The sequence below is a fragment of the Schistosoma mansoni genome, chromosome W, assembly GCF_000237925.1.
Source record: "Schistosoma mansoni strain Puerto Rico chromosome W, complete genome".
Lineage (NCBI taxonomy): Eukaryota > Metazoa > Platyhelminthes > Trematoda > Strigeidida > Schistosomatidae > Schistosoma > Schistosoma mansoni.
The window spans coordinates 35,044,045-35,062,887 of NC_031502.1; the positions used below are offsets into that span (position 1 = coordinate 35,044,045).

The following is an 18,843-nucleotide window of genomic DNA, read 5'->3' on the forward strand; positions in this document are numbered from 1 at the left end:
CACAACCTACGAAGCATTTAAGGCAAATGGAACTTGCGAAAATAATCACTATCATTGAGTTAAAATGTTAACCTAAGGTTTCCTAAGATAATTTTAGAAGACCAATAAACTAGAGAGAATATAAGTTATGTTTATGTTTATTTACAAAGGAACTTAATAGCCAAAGAGGCATATACTGAAATAAACCTTCAGTTTTTAAGTTTCATAGCAAACGTAATAATTGTAATCCCTAGATTAGTTGATAATCCAATGATCTATATATTTAGTTCGACAATAATATACTACTGTAGCAACTATGATAGAAATAATTACTAATTTTAACTATCAGTGGTGAGGTAAAATGAAATGTGTACCTTGAGATGGTGGAGAAGATTTGTAGCTCAGGTGGATGGAGTTTTGTTCTCTGAGCTGGATGGTCTGATCGTGGAGTTTTCATTGTTCTTCTAAACGACATCATCAGCACAAACTTCAGATAGAAGTGAAGTGTTCGAATTTCTCCACATGTGGTTCACAGCTTGTCCTGTACACCTTGATACAGAAACATATGAACTAAAATCAAACCAATGGGGAGATACAACCAAAACAAAGAAGTAAACAATGACAGATTTAAGGTCAACAAGAACCAATCAACATTGAGGTGTACAGGACAAGCTATGAACCACATGTGGAGAAATTCGAACACTTCACTTCAACCTGAAGTTTGTGCTGATGTCGTTCAGAAGGACAATGAAAGCTCCGCGAACAAACCATCCAGCTCAGAGAACAAAACTCCATCAAAGTGTGTAGTTTCATAGAAGTAACAAAATATTCAAGTAGTTTAAATATTCTGAAAATAATCTAATATTTATTCATAATAATAATAATTTTGAATAATAAAATTCTTGGTTGGTATATATTAGCATAACATATTTTGTTTTTATGTCATTAATTAAGTAAAAAGATAATTTAATAGTAAAATATTGAAATTATTTTGTTTAAATTCAATAGATCAAAATGTAAAATTAACTTTCGGTAAATTTGAATGTGGAGTACTAATATATTTTACAAAGTTAAGGCGGGATCTTGGACGCGCACTGTTGAGGAGTTCCACAATAGGACGAAATGGCCGTCCAGTGCTTCCAGGTTTTCCATGGTGGTCTAGCTTCGGTTGACTGATGATCCCAACTATTGAAACATTTAAGTATTCTAGAAATATTTAAGTATCACATTTTTATAATAGAGTAGGCTTGAAAGTTATTTTTTGTCAGATCTGTAAATTATGTTCGAACTATGAATGCAAACTAACCACTCGTTTATGAATCAAATACAAATTGAAAGATACTGTATATTAAAGACTAAGTAATTACAGATTGAACCAACTTTAATTGTCAACTGGTTTGATTGTAAATACATTGAAATATTACTGGACAAAAAAATAAGGATTAAAAATCAATCTTTTCTTCTGTTATTCATGATCCTATCACAAACATTCTCTGGTTGAAGTAACTTCATGAAAGTAGCTAGTATGAATTGTTAATACCTATTTAGATATTACTTGTAACAGAATTAAACATAATAAACAGAGGTAAAATGAAGTATTCATAATGAAATTGATTTTTTTCAGTAAAGGCTGTTAAAATTTAAAAAATGTCTTTTTAAAAGTTAGAAATATGAAAATAAAATTCGCCTGTAACCCTTCCAAAGTTACTGCCGGTCCCAAGAATTGGGTATGAAGCCATAGGAAACAACATTACTAAGAAAACGATTATCAGGAAAAATCTAATAAAACCATTTAAACTTTACCCTGGGAGTTGAGAGATCTACACTTGAAAGAATTATGACGTCTTATGGTCAAAGTCAACATTCTTTTAAAGTCACCTGACCGATGCTTCTTCTAACAACCACAGCAACAGTTAATGTAGGTACATGGAATGTCTGGACAATAGAATAAAAGGGGAACTGAAACTTGTAGAAGTACTACAACCATCATCAAAGACGTACAAATATTTATAAATAGTTGTCTACGCAAGATTCTCAATATCCTTCGGTCGGATACCAACAGCAACAGCCTACTGTGGGAGAGAACAAACCAGCTTCCAGGTGAAGAGGAAATTAGGAAAAGACATTAGAAGTGGATAGGACATACATTGAGGAAATCATTAAACTGTATCACGAAGCAACCCCTAACTTGGAATCGCAAAGGGAAGCGGAAAAGAGGAAGACCAAATAACACATTGCATCAGGAATCGTAAGCAGACATCAAAGAAATGAATAACAACTGGAAAGAACTGGAAAGGATTGCTTAGGACAAATTTAGATGAAAAATGTCGAACTTCGCTTAGTTACGATTGTCTATAGCCAGATAATCAATCAATATAGCTAAATATATAATGTATCTTTGTATAATGCGAAAAAATATTAGCAAAAGGTCAAAGGTTTACGATAATTACATAAATTCATTTACTATACACATTGTACGATAATTTGGCAGTTAAACTCTAACTGTAAATCTGGGTAGGAAAGTATACATACAAAACAGAGCAATCAAGGTAATTTTAACTAGTCTCCATTATGAAAGCTTGTCGTATAACAAAGTATACTACTGTCAGTAGTATTCAACTGTTTTTGTGGGTTAATGACATATTCTATCAACACATGCTTTATAAATCAGTTTATGATAAAATGACCATGACTCATCAATTCTTTTAGACTTCAGGAATTAGTTCAATTATTAGTCTTGTTTTTCAATTGTAAACAGTTGTATTGGTCATATTTCAATATCATACTGATAAAATCATTTTGTTACTGTTTTGAAAAAGGTTTACTTAGCCATTCATAAGTCTATGTATTGCTGTGAAGATTTATCTGTAAACAAAGTCGAATTAAACATTGGTTATTTAAGGAATGACTTAACACCAATAAAACTTGAATACAAAGTATTCATGTTAATGTTATTGTGTTAGTTAACGATAAATAAACAAGTCATGTTTACAGATCAAGGAAAAAAACAAACATTGAAAGCCAAAAACAACTTATATAACTTACTAAGTAGAGATATTTTACGATATCATATCAATTACATTATTGCCCTAGTAATGTTTTATATGACAACAGAATTAAATAATAAAACTCACTTAGTATTGTTTGTTTGAATCTTCCCACTGATGTTTAGGACTGCAACTGGTCAGCCTCTAATAGGCATATTTGCATACTAAGCGTATTGTCTCAATAAAGCCTTATTTCATAAGCGTTGTAAGCAAAGATGGATAGTGGATAGCAGTGGAATCCAGGACGCGCGTTTCGTCCTTAATAGCTAAATGGATAACGCGATGGCCTGCGAAGCGAAAGGTACTGGGTTCGAGTCCAAGGGTTAACATCAAATCCGAGATGCAGGTACATCCAGCTGACGAGTCCCAAATAGGACGAAACGCGCGTCCTGGATTCTACTGCTAGCCAATATCCATCTTTGCTTATAGATAATAAAACGTTAAAATTGTACTTCGTAGTTCACATTATTAAATGTGACTAGAATAGATAATCCACTCGGACAATCTATTCATTGCTCATTAAGATAACTACGTTCACATGTCAACTAATCAAATCAATTAGGCTATTGTTAGAAAGAGGTTTTGTGGATATTATAGTAATTTAATAATTGAGTCTATGAGTTAAATGAAGTTAGATCACCATAGAAAACCTGGAAGCACTAGACGGCCGTTTCGTCCGATTATGAGACTCCTCAGCAGTGCGTATCCACTGTCCCAACCCGCGAGATTCGAACCCAATAAATTATAATCTTGTTTGTTTATTGGTAATGTGATATTTAAAGCATTTGATGTAAAGTCAGCACAGTGTAAAGTAGCTTCATATCTTCATTCAGAATGGCCTTGAAGTTGGCTATATTGGGGATTATGTAATAGACTAACTGTGTATTTTTCAACTTAATATGCTCCTGAAGAAAGGTGGTCTAACACTTGTATCACTCTATCTATAATAGATAGATTGGAGGTTCAAATATTTATCTGACTGCTACTAACACTTGTATTCATTCTGCTCAATACACAAGATATTATGCTTATTATTGAGCGGTTGATTGTTAAACTGTAGTCAACATTTCGTAAAACAAATCTTGAAGTTATGAAATCATGTGCAGTTGTTGAAAACCAACTTTCTATGACTCAATCATATATTTGCAGGCTAGTACACATACACATGAGCAAATATTATGAAACAAATCTTAACAATATGGTTTATAAATCATTAAACTACTTATACTTAGCAAATAAGTAATATAAACAATCCTCTATGTTATTACTAAACATTATCATTTAAAATGAAATTGCAACTCTGATTGTATCTTTCCAGATAATAAAGAGTTGTCCGTTAGACTGTAAAACAAATACGTCAACATTTTGTTTAACTTGAATTACTGTTCAATACCATTACAATGAATGAAAACATGATCAATAGATTTACCTAAATTTTAAAAGATGACTTTATTCTTTAGTTTGAATAACTAATATTTGAAAGGACATTGCTGAACAGTATGTCAAAGAAAAAAAGGATTTACAATGATCTAGTTAGACTTGATTAATTAAATTTACTTTAAGACAGTATTTAACACATTAAAATAGCTTATATAAGTACTACATACCTTCAACTGTCAATGGGTTCGTTTTTAAAGGATTGTAAAGTTATTTTTACAATATCTAACTGAACTTTCAGCCCACGTTAATCTGTATTGAAATTGATGAAAAATGTGCAAAAATTCCTAATAGGAAATCATTCAATAATACAAATGGCTGGTTTAAACTAACAAATGTTAGCTACATTTTTTTTTGGGAAGAAAGGGGTTTAAATATACAGGTCATTTGTTTTGTCAATTTTCATGATGTTTAGCATACATATATATAACTAATCAATTTATTGAAATCAAAAATGCCATTAACCTCAAGTATGTGCATATAACTACAACCATTTGTTCACAACGGAAAGGATGTTTTTTAAACTTGAATTAAAATATAAGTAGAGATGATGGTGCCTAGCAGTAGAATCTAGGAAGCACATTTCTTTCTATTTGCGGCTCACCAGCTATATTCACCTGCATCCTAAAGTTGATGTTCACCCAGGGGCTTGAACCCAGTACCTTTCGCTCAAGACTCCGTCGCCTTATTCAGCTGGAGGGTCCTAAATAAGACGAGACGTGCGCCCTGAATTCTACTGCTAGCCACCAACATCCCTGATTATAATGCATATGACTTAAGACAACGTCGAGGCGATCCGCACAGGATGCACCTATGCTAGTAGTTGCAATTTTAAACATCAATTGGAAGATTCAAATAACCAATACAGAAAATGATTCATTTACAATAACTTTATTTTTAACAGTTTATGTTATACTTCCAGTCCAGCGTATTCATCAGAAGTGAGATTCATGCGATGATTTAGTATTCTTGTAGTGATCATATAAATTTCTCAATCCATGTATTTTACGAATAGTTAAATCTTGAAATTCCTACTTTCTGTTGCATTCATTTACATTATATAAGAAAGGAGTATACTGGTTTTAAAGTAAACTAATTTATGTTTGAATCAAATAAAACATCATAAATAACAAAGGACTGGTTTTTCAGTGATTAGACACACGCGGATATCAATGTTTAGATCAGATAAAGGATCTGGTTAAGTAGTGATACATCGTCGAATTAATAAAAGTACTAACTTTCAGGCCTAGATGAAAAACTTAAAAAGCTTTGCCATTTGCTTATCGCTTAAAGTTTAGCTTTGTATAGGATAATATTTTAATTTTTTCAAAACATATTTGTTTGATTAAAAAGTGTCAGCTATGACATTTATAGACTAATATTCGTATTGCATTAAAGTTACGTAAATGCTTTAATACAATCTGCTGAGAGCGTAAATTCATGAGATTTAGTTCCTGTATCGTTTTTACGAATCTTGGATCGATAGTTTTATTAAGTGTGTAATGGACAGTAGCCATTCACATACTGCACCAGATTTAGACATGTACTTCATATATATTGGTTAGTTAGGTTTTCTTATTTATGCTTGGAACTACAGTTGATCCGTCTCTTTTCGCCATATATACATCTTATGCGGATCGCCTCAAATTTGCCATTAGGTCACAAGCATGATAAGTGGAGGTGGATGGAGTCTAGCATCCATCCAGCTGACGAGTCCAAAACAAGAAGGAGTGAGTATCCAATGTCCCACTGCCAGCCACCACCCAAGTGTACTTGAGATTTAGGTATGGTTTACAGGTCATTGTTTTTGGCTCTATTTCATCAAATGTTAACAAGTATACGCACCAACATAGTAGTTCGGTAGAATCATCAAAAGGAAACCACTCACTGCTAATGACCTATTCAGAAAGAAGTTGACCTACATTTATATAGAAGAGCTTTTTTGACAAACTTATTTCGACTTAAAGATCGAAAATTCGGTATGAACCTTCAAAACGCAATGATAATGTTACAAATGCTATACGTATTCGAGTTCTACCATTCAAATAAATAGATTTCTAAACTAATCTATCTCTCTACTCAGTAGCATTAATAACAGGTAAACGTTTATCAACTTCTCTCTGGAATTTCATTTAAGTCTGATGAGAGTTACGCTAATGTTTTTTCATACTTATTTGATCGTAGTCATTGCAAATATCATTTTATATCGGCTGTAGTTTCAATCCAATAGTGATGAAAGCGAATTAGTATAGAACGGTAATGACGACTTTTAGAACTTCGCAGAATCCTCTGTTTGTTGGAGATAACTAGAGAAGTAAAATTGTCAATAAAGATATTATATAGATGAATTAAAGATCTTTATCTGATCAACAAGGATTTGATTATGAATAAAACCTTGAACATCAAGTTACTCCATATTCTGAATACAATGTTTCAAACAGCCTAAACAGAGTAATTTAAGAGTGTATATTTTAGACGAAAACTATGGTGTCATTTAGAGTAGACTTGTAAGACGGACTAAACAGGGTATTTAGACAATTAAACTGGAAACTGCCCTGGAAATAGATTATTAAGAAAATGTCCGAACAGATAGATGGCAGCTCCTTTATTTCTGTTGATCCAACAGCTGTATATAATAATTCTTGATAACTGAGCTGAAATTACGACGTAGGTGACCAGGGCATATGATTTCTATGTCAATAGATTTGTTAGCCTCTAAGATAAAGTCCAATAACTTGAATGCTTCCAAGTTCTGCGTTTACTCACTAATATCACTATTCCTAAATAATAAAGACCACATTTTTCATCAAAAATAATCAAGCCATCAATGATGTCTTTTGGGATTATTAAGGTATTTGATAGACAAGATATTCAAAAGGATTGATGGTTTTAGAAAAGCAAAATATTTTAATAGATACAAGTGTGATAATGGACTTAATTATCGTAATTCGATATATTACTTATCCATCCCTAGTGCCTTCGAATTAAAGATAGCTTCATTCATTTACTGTCTTATTTAAATATAATTCAGAATTTAAATTCTTACTCATTTGTATATTACAAATATATCATGATTTTGTCAACTATCTGCACAGTGTATAAGAAATTTCGTCTAAATTAGAGCGAATAGTTTCCCAGTATTTGGGCGCCGAATTCATTCGCTGAAATTTTACAAATATATTATTCCTATTTGATATCTGCATAGTGTTTAATATATTTGAAATTATCAACTTCAACCTTGATATTGATACCATAATCTTACCTGTTAGTCTGATTTATAAAAGCTTTCAACTCAAGAATATACTATCTCATAACTTCCTAGCAGTACAGTTTTCACATCTTGACTTCGATCTATGCACCATATACTTGATCTGTTTAATTTTAAGCATACCAGAAGAAAAGACTATTTCCATCGATATATGAATAAAATAACTATCGGTAGATAATCAAATTGATAATACATCTATGATGTTTAGTAGTTTAAAGTTTCATGATCGATAGCATTCGATCAGCACTAGGACGGACTTGACACACATGACATTGATCACCACCCAGTAATTAATCAATTGTGATTTCATGTATCTCACATAGAGAAGAGATTAGTCTTAAAAGAATTATGATCCTTTCAGTAACAGATCAATATAATTCATTACTCTGATTTCGATTTCCAATGTAATTAGAATAATCCATTGGACACTCGTTATTAACATTATAATGACTTTTCTAATGCTGTTTAAGTTTTGAACGTGCAAAATAATATTCACAATTGATGTAGGCGATTCGCAATATAAACAGTATAAATTTTATGTAACAATTTTACATTTTGTTCCTTTAAATGAATAAATTATTTTATAATGATTCGAACAGCGAACTTAACTAATCATCCAGTTTATTAGTTAATTTATAAGTTATTGTTTTAAACTAAGTTATTTTATTGAAAAGAGTTATAATGTAATGAATTAGAACTCAACTGGGGGCAATCAATTTATTATTTAATACAAAATTACAGGAGAACTTGGTAAAACATGAGAACCATACATTGAATACTTCATTCGTAAATCTCCCATCAATTATCCTTTACATTCTGTGTGATTCTTCCATATCACAATTCCTTTCTATTCCTCTTTCTGTTTTCTTCAACTCGATCTTTTTAGCCTTCTGCTGTCGGGTATTCCAATTCTTACTTACTTACTTACGCCTGCTACCCCTCGTGGAGGAGCATAGGCTGAACACTAATATTCTCCATCTAACCCTGTCCCAAGCAATCCTTTCTAGTTCTTTCCAGTTAACATTCATCCTTTTCATATCTGCTTCTATTTACCGGCGTAATGTGTTCTTTGCCCTACCTCTTTTCCACTTCCCTTCAGGATTCCAAGCTATGGCTTGCCTCTTGATGCAGTTTGGTGATTTCCTTAATGTATGTCCGATCGTCTTCAGCTGGAAAGTGGTTTGTCCTCTCCCATAAGAGGCTGTTGCTGATAGTATCCGGCCAGCGAATGTTGTGTACTTATTTCGAAAGACATAAGTAGCATACACCACAATATAATTATCCTCAAGTAATCTTAATTTACAATCATCTGGACAATTAAAAAACCTAATTTCGAATTGTAAACAATTTTACCACATTTTAATACTAAATGGATAATTAATAATAACTGAAAGCTGTATTTTAAATGAAAGTCATTATAGTTGAAGACGATTTGAAAACTGTTCAGGGATTCTCCAGTTTAGGATTAAAAATTAACTTCAGAAATTACTTAAAAGAAAAAAACTCCCAAACAATCAATAAAACGAATTTTCAGTCTTGTTACATCATTAAACGTATAAATTTTTTTATTTCATTAAACTAAATCCAAATCTGTCTGATTCGTTCGTTCATCATTACATTTTTACTAACTAACCACAGAATGAGTTACCATTACTGGATACAGAATATAGAAGAGAAGAAATAGCTTAGATCTGTGTGTTTATGAATAGTCGATAAGTACAGTGTGAAGTTCTCAGTAGAAAAGGAATTCATCATAATTACAGTTATCATGAACTGTTCTAATGTGATTTTCAAGGTTTTATAATCTAATAGCAACTGAATTTTCATGGGCTTTCGATTTGAAAAAAGCAAAAAGAATCATATGAAATTAGAAATTATTCATTATTAGTTGAATATTTTGACTGATTTATAACCAGACCAGAAAATACTTAGAAGTTATCAAATTTTAGCAATGAATGGTTAGCCAGTAATAATTAAGAAACATTATATGTACATATATGACACAATGGTAAAGTTACCTGACGTCTCAAGTGTTTTATCTTTAAATCAACAGTATTAGTCATTTTTAAGTCATCAACCTCATAATTGTGAACTGTTAGTTATTTAAATCATATAATCCTTCTACTAGTTAGATCTAAAATAATACTCTTAACAAAATTCATGAACAAGAATAGTGAATTATTTCAAGCAGTTGGTCTTTTTGAGAAATTTCTATGGTGTAATAAGATGACGAAGATTATCAGAACTATATGATATATAAGTGCAATACGTTTCGAACAATCTGATCACACATATATATGTTAAGGACATTTGAAACCATATCATGCTGGATAACAATCTAATATCACCAAAGTAGATTTTAAATGAGAACAAACTATTTTTCAATGCATAAAGACGGTTTGAATTTTCATATGGCTAAGGCTTCAGTAAACCTTAGTATACGCCTTTTCTTGGATTTTGTATTCACCCTAACCATCTATCTACATGAAAGAATAAACTTATCTTCAAATGGACTATCGAACAAAAACACAGTTTTTTTTGCAAAAAATCTATTATTCTGTGTTTGATCATAAAACGGACAGACCTTGTTTACTATTGAAGTATCCTTAAACAAATCAAAATACTTGTTGAATACATCTAGGTTTCCACCACATTTTTATACGAGTTCGACTCATAAAATCAACTATTACAAAAAAATATCTGAATGAAATAAACTCCAAGAGTACTTACTTGAGAAAATTCTTATAATATACTGAACAATAACTATTAGTGATATTAATAATTTGATGATTAGTTCAATTCCCCATCCATTTGAAGTACAAATGAAAGTTAATACTTTGAATGTTAATCTCTATGTAAATATGGATAATTATGTTGGGGTATGTGTATTTAATTAATGATTAATAATGAATATATGAAATATTTTCGAAAATTTCATGAAATTCTTTAACTTTACTCTCCTCTAATCAAAATATGATGGTGTGAAAGTTGAAAAATTGAACAAAGTATTGAATAAATTGAACCCAGTCCAACTACTTGAAGTAATTAAGATGCCTAATTGTATCACCTAATATTTTTGCCTAGTTATTCTATGCACAAAAAGCACAACACCTACACATGAACATCTATAGACACAATTGCTTATACATATCAATACACGCCCACATGTTGAGATATATAGTTACCTAGTTTTTTTTTTTGTTTTTTAGAAAAGGGTAAAGATGAATATAGATTTACAGATACCTTTTTTGTGAATATGTCGATGTTTAAATGTGTATAACTTCAATAATTCAAGACAAAAAATGATTTTATTTTCCTATAGAAAAGGCTAACCAAACAGAAATAAACTGAAATAGGCACTTTAGTTTAAGAATATAATCATCATTAACACTGTCAAGGGAAAGTTAACCAATCAAATGCTAGTATGTACGTATGCCTTGTATTATAAAAGTAACAGCAGTAATAACAGTAATAATAATAGTAGTAATAATGGTAGTAATCATAATAATATGCGAACTAAAATATCCTAACATAACTTATCTATATAAAGAAGTAGGATTATTATGGATTTTTGTTTATTTTTATATAAATAGGATAACTATAAATTAATAAGCGTATACATTAACATAATCACTAAAAGTTATAGTTTCATAATGAAATTATTTACTTCCGTACGCCTTTTACTACCAATGGAGTATAGGCCACCGACCAGCATTCTCCAACCCACTCTGTCCGCCCTCTTCCTTTCCAGCTCTATCCAATTGTTGTTCATTCTTCTCATGTCTGTCTGCATTCCTCGGCGTAATGTGTTCTTTGGTCTTTCTCTTTTCCTTTTGGCCTTCGGGATTCCATGTGAGGGCTTGCCTTGTGACGTAGTTCGGTGATTTCCTCAATGTGTGTTCTATCCACTTTCAGCGCTTCTTTCTGATTTCTTCCTCCGCTGAAGTCTGGTTTGTTGTCTCCCACTAGAGGTTGTTGCTGATAGTGTCTGATCAACAGATCCTAAGTATCTTGCGTAGACAACTGTTAGTAAACATCTGTATCTTCTGGATGATGGCTATAGTAGTTCTCCAGGTTTCCGCCCCATACAGTAGAACTGTCTTTACATTTGTATTGAAAATTCTGATCTTGGTGTTGATTGACAATTGTTTTGAGTTCCTGATATTCTTCAGTCGTAAATTCATAATGAAATTAAGGAATGTTTGTTGCCATCTTCTTCATATTATGTCAGATAAATAACTGCTAATTTGTATAAATCTTCAACTGCTGTTATTCGAACATATTTCTTCTTGAATGAATGTTTTCTAGTGAACCATTTAAAACCTAGAACTTACTAACCTGTGTCACCTCGTTTATTAAAAATAGTATTCATTTAGTGACTATCGACTAACATAGAAATATATATTTGTCAACATGTTATTAGGAAACAGTCACTTTTGTAATTGGTTAGGTTAAAAGTAAGATAATGTGTCACTGATAACATTGAATAAAGATTACTGTATATATACAGTTGATTAAACTTGGGATGTTCATTCAGTCTAATTCAGCTACAAAAAGCTATATTTTAAAGGTTAATTCCGTAGATTCAATCTCCTATGGAAACAGTAGTTATGTGCCAAAACGTTTATCTCTGGTTTTATAGTTTAAGTCAATTTGTGATGTAGACCAATTTATAAACGCACTTTTTAGTTCATTAATTGTGAAGCTTAGAATTTAAACTTATTAGGATATTACTTGATCGCATTTTAACATGATATAAATTGTTTGTATATATCAAATGTTTCTTATCAAACACCGACTACGTATCTCATACTAAAACAAGAATTTCTGCTTCTTCACCAAACAGTAATAATAACAGTGAAATTAATCTAAGAGTATATGTCATTTGCCAAACTAAGCATCTGAAGTTTTCCTGATTACATTTTTCGATCGACTTTTTATTCCATAATATTTAAGCTTAAACAAGAGTAGCATTCTTAGTGAAGTAGTAAACAATAGTAATATCACTTTATTAATAGTTACAAAATTGGTCTGATAAAATGTGCATTAGTTCATACATATTGACGTGAGCAATAAAATTAAAGAAAAGAGGTAATAAATTCACTTGATATTGTTTGGTTGAATCTTCCCATTGATGTTTAGGACTGCAACTGGTCAGTCTCTAATTGGCATATATGCATACTGTGCGTATTGCCTCGATATATCCTTAATTCACAAACATTATAAGTAAAGATGGATAGTGACAAGCAGTGGAATCCAGGATGTGCGCTTCGTCCTATTTGGGACTCGTCAGCTGGATGTATCTGCATCTCAAAGTTGATATTCATCAATGGGAAGATTGGACCAAACAGTACCAAGTGAATTTAAACTTCACCCCATCTCACAAGCAAGTGGCTATTAGGACTCAGTAGCTAAGTAGATAACACGATAGCGTTTCAAGCTAACCGTACTGGGTTGGAGTTCCAGAGTGAACATCAACTCTGAGATGCAGGTACATCCAGCTAACTAGTCCCAAATAGGATGAAGTGGCGCGTCCTGGATTCCACTGCTAGCCACTATCCATCTTTAGTAGATAAAACAGTTTATCAGTGTTTTCAGAAATAACAATAACTTGTTCTTAGTTTTTGGATAGTGTTAAAAATTAGAACCTGAGGATATGATCATATTTTCCAGTCGAAATTTTCATCAGGTAATCAATCAAAGACTATTCATCCACTTAAATCCATGAAGTATATATATATATATATATATATAATTTATTACAAAGGAACACCATAACTGACACGGAATACAGCTTGCATAAATTAACAAATGGTAAGAAGAATGAGTAATATGGGTTTTATACAAAAGCATCAATGAATGTTTGGGTAGTTATAATGAGAACAAAAAACAGGTATTCCTATTTATAATTTTACGCTCCATAACGAAATTCAATTTTCTGATGGTAATACATATTAAATTCATCTAGAATATACAGGAAGAAGCTAAACCAGATGTATGGTAGTTTTACCGCAAATGATGATTCATAAACAACTTGGCATCATTTCTATTTGTTCGAAAATATTCAGTGATAAGATTATTTTTTGAACTTAGGTCATGATGTTATAGTTTCTTTTCATCGACCATTTTGCCTTTCTTTTTACTAGATAAGTTCTAAGCTAATACTTCTTCTTATGTACGTGATAGAAATGTCTAGGAAAAATTGACTATATATGTTTCTGATTCTTTTGCTGAAAAAATATATGAAATAACTCTTAACAAATAATATGTTAAGTTAATCATTACCTTCCATCGTTGCTTTAAAACATACTCTTCAGTAGTAGTTGTATAAGTTGGAAGCTAACGAAATATCTGTTTTCGAAAAACAATCGTGAGATAGAAATTAATGAGAAAATGATGACTTTAAGAAGTTGTTTATCTCAGTCAATTTATTTTAACCCAGTGGTTTATCGATGGACCTGGCTTTATTTAAATAAGTGATCTTTTTTAATAAACGTGCTCTCTTTTTTTAATCTAAGTTTATGAAACGACGATGGCTCGCTGAATATTCCAATAATTAAATTTTTGAATATCTAACTAGTTGAACTAAAATGAAGCCTACGGAAAACTATTTGAGTTTTATGTATCTGTAGTTGAATATGTACGAGAATAAATCACGTTTCTACATATATTTTCTCATTAAATAATTAAAATATTTAGGTAGAACTGAAGATCTAGTTTACCAAGTGTTTTCATTTACTGTGACGAGCTACTTTAATGTTCGTAAGTAGTAAATGAATATAGTTAAATTTTCAGTACATGCATTTCCCGACTGTTTAAAACCAAAATCTCGGGGGCTATAGGTAAACAACATTATACGATAGTAATTTATCGTCTGATTCAGTCTTACTAGTTTTAATACCATGAAAAATATTTTGTGTAAACTTATCTCAGTATAAATGTAACTAATAGTTTTTTTTTAATAAGGATTACAGTAATATTTATATTTCTTTACATTTGACTCCGATTTACATAAACAAATAAATATACCATGAACATAAATCTTCTGTTTAATCCCGTATATTGCACCTAGACTGATCGCGTTTGAACGACGGTGACAAGAAGGAGCCAAATACAGAATGGATTTAATCCATTTATTTCAGGCATTTGTTTACTTAGACAGATATTAAAATGAGAAGCGGAAAAACGAAGCGAAGCGGACTGAAGAAGGCAACCATCCCAATAACAAACATTACTCATTGATAAAGTTAACATAGCTTGATGCAGATAATGAAAGGCATAACAAAGAGACAGGGATTAAATTAAGTACAAGTGGTATAAAACACAAAAGTACACACGAGGTGTAAAATGGTAGAATTACACGGGCATGAATATAAGGCTCTTATGTGCTATAGGTCACGATTTTCAATGAAAAGACTAGAGTTATCATAAAGGTAACAATAATGCAATAGTCGCTTGCTGTCTGAGTTATTAAAGTCTGTTTAAAAGCCAAGATGAACCATGTAAATGTGTAGTAATACAAGACGCTACAACTTATGATTTAAGTAAATAACTTTAAGATTCTTGGTTAGTAAATTAAATACTGAAAGTGTGGAATTCTCTCCTAGCAACTGGTTTGCTTTATCATATTTCACTAGTATTTTAAGACCTTTTGTCTCTCAATGCGTAGTCACCATAAGATTATGGGTTAACCATAGGAACTATTTTTGTTTAGCTCTCTAATAGCTCACCAAATAATATTACAGAAACCTTGGCCAAACTGTTTCAGGTTATTTCTCGAAATTAGTTGCTCAGATTCATATTTGTTTGAGTTTAAGCGGTACGTAGAGCTGAGAAGCAACATAAATAAATAAGATACCTGTTTACTTACTTTGATTTTTAAAAAATTATTTTGAATTTAATATGTTTTCAAGTACATTGAAAATATTTCAATTTACATTCTAAAAAAAACCGAGTAAAATCATTCTACATTCATGTTTAAAAGCGAATTTGTGCTTTATTTCGGCTATTCATTTGAGGTATTGCATGGAAAGTGTTTCTATGAATCGTTTCATTGAAGTAATTTGTCAGCATTTATTAATGGTAACAATAATTCTCAGTTAACTTTAATCAAATTTCGACTTTATTTATATTATTAGACTGATCAACACCCGATCCTTTTTTATATCATTTAAATTTCATTTCATTGAAATGTAGAAAAAATTCAGCTTGAAACGAGCTCTGAATATCGTCACAATAATTTACCGTAACGTTTTAAATCAATGATCCTTGTAACATCTTTATTGATATTATAAGAAATATTTAAAGTCAGATTGTATAGTGTTATACTTCAATCAAAATCAAATGATTGAAAAATTATGTTTCTCTGGAAGATAACCAATAGCGTTTGGTGAAGTCTGAAGTTTATACATTTGGTAGGCTCTGAAGGGTTAGCACGATAATGTGTGAAACTCAAAGCTCGTTTTTTTAAATTGATAGAAACAACTTTGATTGTTAAACGAGAATCTAAACGTTAGAAAAATTTGTTTAATGTAACTGACTCAAATACAATATCTTTATTTAAACTGTTTGACAGGAAATAATCCTATACAAATGTAAATGTCAACGTATAGGAATAATTTGTATGTTATATTACTATCTCAAGTTATATTTCCACCTGTAACAAACGGTGAAATCACAGTCATAAAATATCTATTTAAAGATATAGGCTTTATCTGTATACTACCATATACTACTACTATTGTAGTGAACGAAAACACACGTGAATAACGCGAAATTACAGAATCTCTTAGGGAAACCCGAGAACCATATAGAAAATACTCCATTTGCAAAATGTCAATCAATTGTTTCAGATTTCATTGTTCCTTCGTTTCCACACCAATCATTCTTTGTTCTCATTCTCTTTCCTTTGATCATCACCTTCTGCCTCCAGGCATTTCACTTTCGATGAGTGATACATACTACATATCTGTCAACATCAGTGGCACATACCATACTACTATCAGTATGTAGTTCGGTTCATAAAATTCCATCAGTTATATTTTACGATATCTTCAGAACCTGATTAATCCATTTCTTCTATTACACATAATGAGTTAATACTTTACTAGTACAATGACTAGAATACCTAAATAACGAAAGAAAACAAGTTACGATGTTATTTTTTAGTAAAAGTAACTCAATTATATATTCCTATAACCGCTGAACTCTTTAACAACAAACGAAAACAGAAAATTGAAGTGCGACGGAAGATTGAATCTATCTGTTATTAAAAATACAGAACTTTTACTTCTGAGTTCATTAAGGACTCTAAGATTTTTAAAGCTTATAGGATGGAACATTGCAATCAATATAAAACTTAACACTTAAAGAATGGAGTTAAGAGAAAACAGAATTGTTAGTTTTTAAAGTTTTGTAAAAGGATTCCACAATTTTTTCTTGATTCTGAACATTTTACCAGTTTTTTCAAGAAGTTTTAAACATATACATAAACCAGGTCTGTCGGGAGATATCAACTCACTGAAGACATTGGTGAATGGTTGCTCAATTTCATGGATTGGTTAAAGTTAGACATTAACACAATCGGATACCGGCTCAGTGGTCTATCGTTTAAGTGCTCTGGCGCGAGACTGGTAGGTCCTGAGTTCGAATCTCGCGAGATGGGATCGTGGATGCGCACTGCTGAGGAGTCTCACAATAGGATGAAACGGCCATCCAGTGCTTCCAGGTTTTCCATGGTGATCTAGCTTCAATTGATTCATGATCTCAACCATATAAAATTACTAAAATCTCCACAAAACCCCCTTTTGATATACATAAACCTTGAATTTCTGACGTTTCATGATAGAAACCCATATTATTTAGATGAAAATCGGATTTTATATGCTCTTCAATGTATATCCTATAAGTTTTTTCTACGCTAATTAGCTTTAGTGTTTTGGAAATAGGCATATCAATACATAAGAAATAATATATATATGATAATAAACTAATGGTGTACTATAACCTTTTAATGTGAATTTCTAGTTTTATCTGTTATCAAAAGTAAATTTTATGAAGACTAGACAAAATTTATTGATTTAAAGTGGATGTATTGTACAGATTGTAGTGACATTAACTTATTTCAGACTTAACAATGAAAAAGAAAAACAAAGGAATCTTCCCATTATTGTTTAAAACTGAAGTTTATCAGTACTTTTTTTTGGCATGTATACATCCTACACAGATTATCTTGATATTTCCATAAATCATAAGCAATTTTAAGCAGAGATGGATAGTGACTAGTGGTGGAATCAAGGACGTAAGTTTCGTAACATCAAAATGATTACCGTTATGTTTTATAAAAGTTACTTATAAATAAGATTATAATGCTTAAGATGATATCATCTAAAAGAAAGCTTTCTTCTCTGAAATACTTTCATTCGTTTGAAGAAAATGAGTTAGTCCATGTATACTTTGTACACAAAATATGGTTACAAAAGGCATTCTGTACAGTAGTGAACAAAATATGAGCGATAACGGCCCTAATGGTTCAAAAACTATGGTATTTTAACTTTAAACCATTTCCTTTTTTTAGCCTGCAGTTTAAAACTATATGACAAGAGCCCTATCATCTATTTCATCCCGAGTGAGGCATGGAGTTATACTAGTAACGCATTAATTAGATACTTTTGATAAACATTGTCATGATGTCAAGTCCTAAGTTCTGACCAAAATACATCGATTAAGTTTTAATGTAACCACTAGTCTAAATGTCCCACAACCGCTGATTTAGACAATCGGCAGGATGCCTTGTATAGGGATTTTTTGACTTTTTGAGACTACAGCCAGGTGTTTAGTTCCCACAGAATTGTAGAGTGTTCATCGTGGTATTCGAAAACGTTTTACTCAGTGTCACAACCTGTTGATTTTTCCATACCAAGATTAACTTTATGTAGGATTGAAATCTCTACAAACATTGATAACTTAATATTAACTAATGTCATGCCAAATCTATAACGTCAATCTTGTTTTATCTATCGATTTAAAGTGAGGTTACTAGAGTACAGGGATTAAAAATAATTTTATTTTTAAAGTATTAGCATGGCACAATGAAAAGCATGTAACGAATCA

General features: G+C 31.3%; 1 protein-coding gene across 1 annotated transcript in view; it reads right to left on the bottom strand.

The window, feature by feature from the left end:
• Smp_157670 (hypothetical protein) overlaps positions 1-10,764 on the bottom strand; it is a 43,167-nt gene extending 32,403 nt beyond the window's left edge. Inside the window, exon 1 of the mRNA XM_018789485.1 lies at positions 10,462-10,764. The gene's annotated coding sequence lies outside the window, so the exon portion shown is untranslated. The remainder of the gene's footprint in view (positions 1-10,461) is intronic.
• Between the last annotated feature and the right edge of the window lie 8,079 nt (positions 10,765-18,843).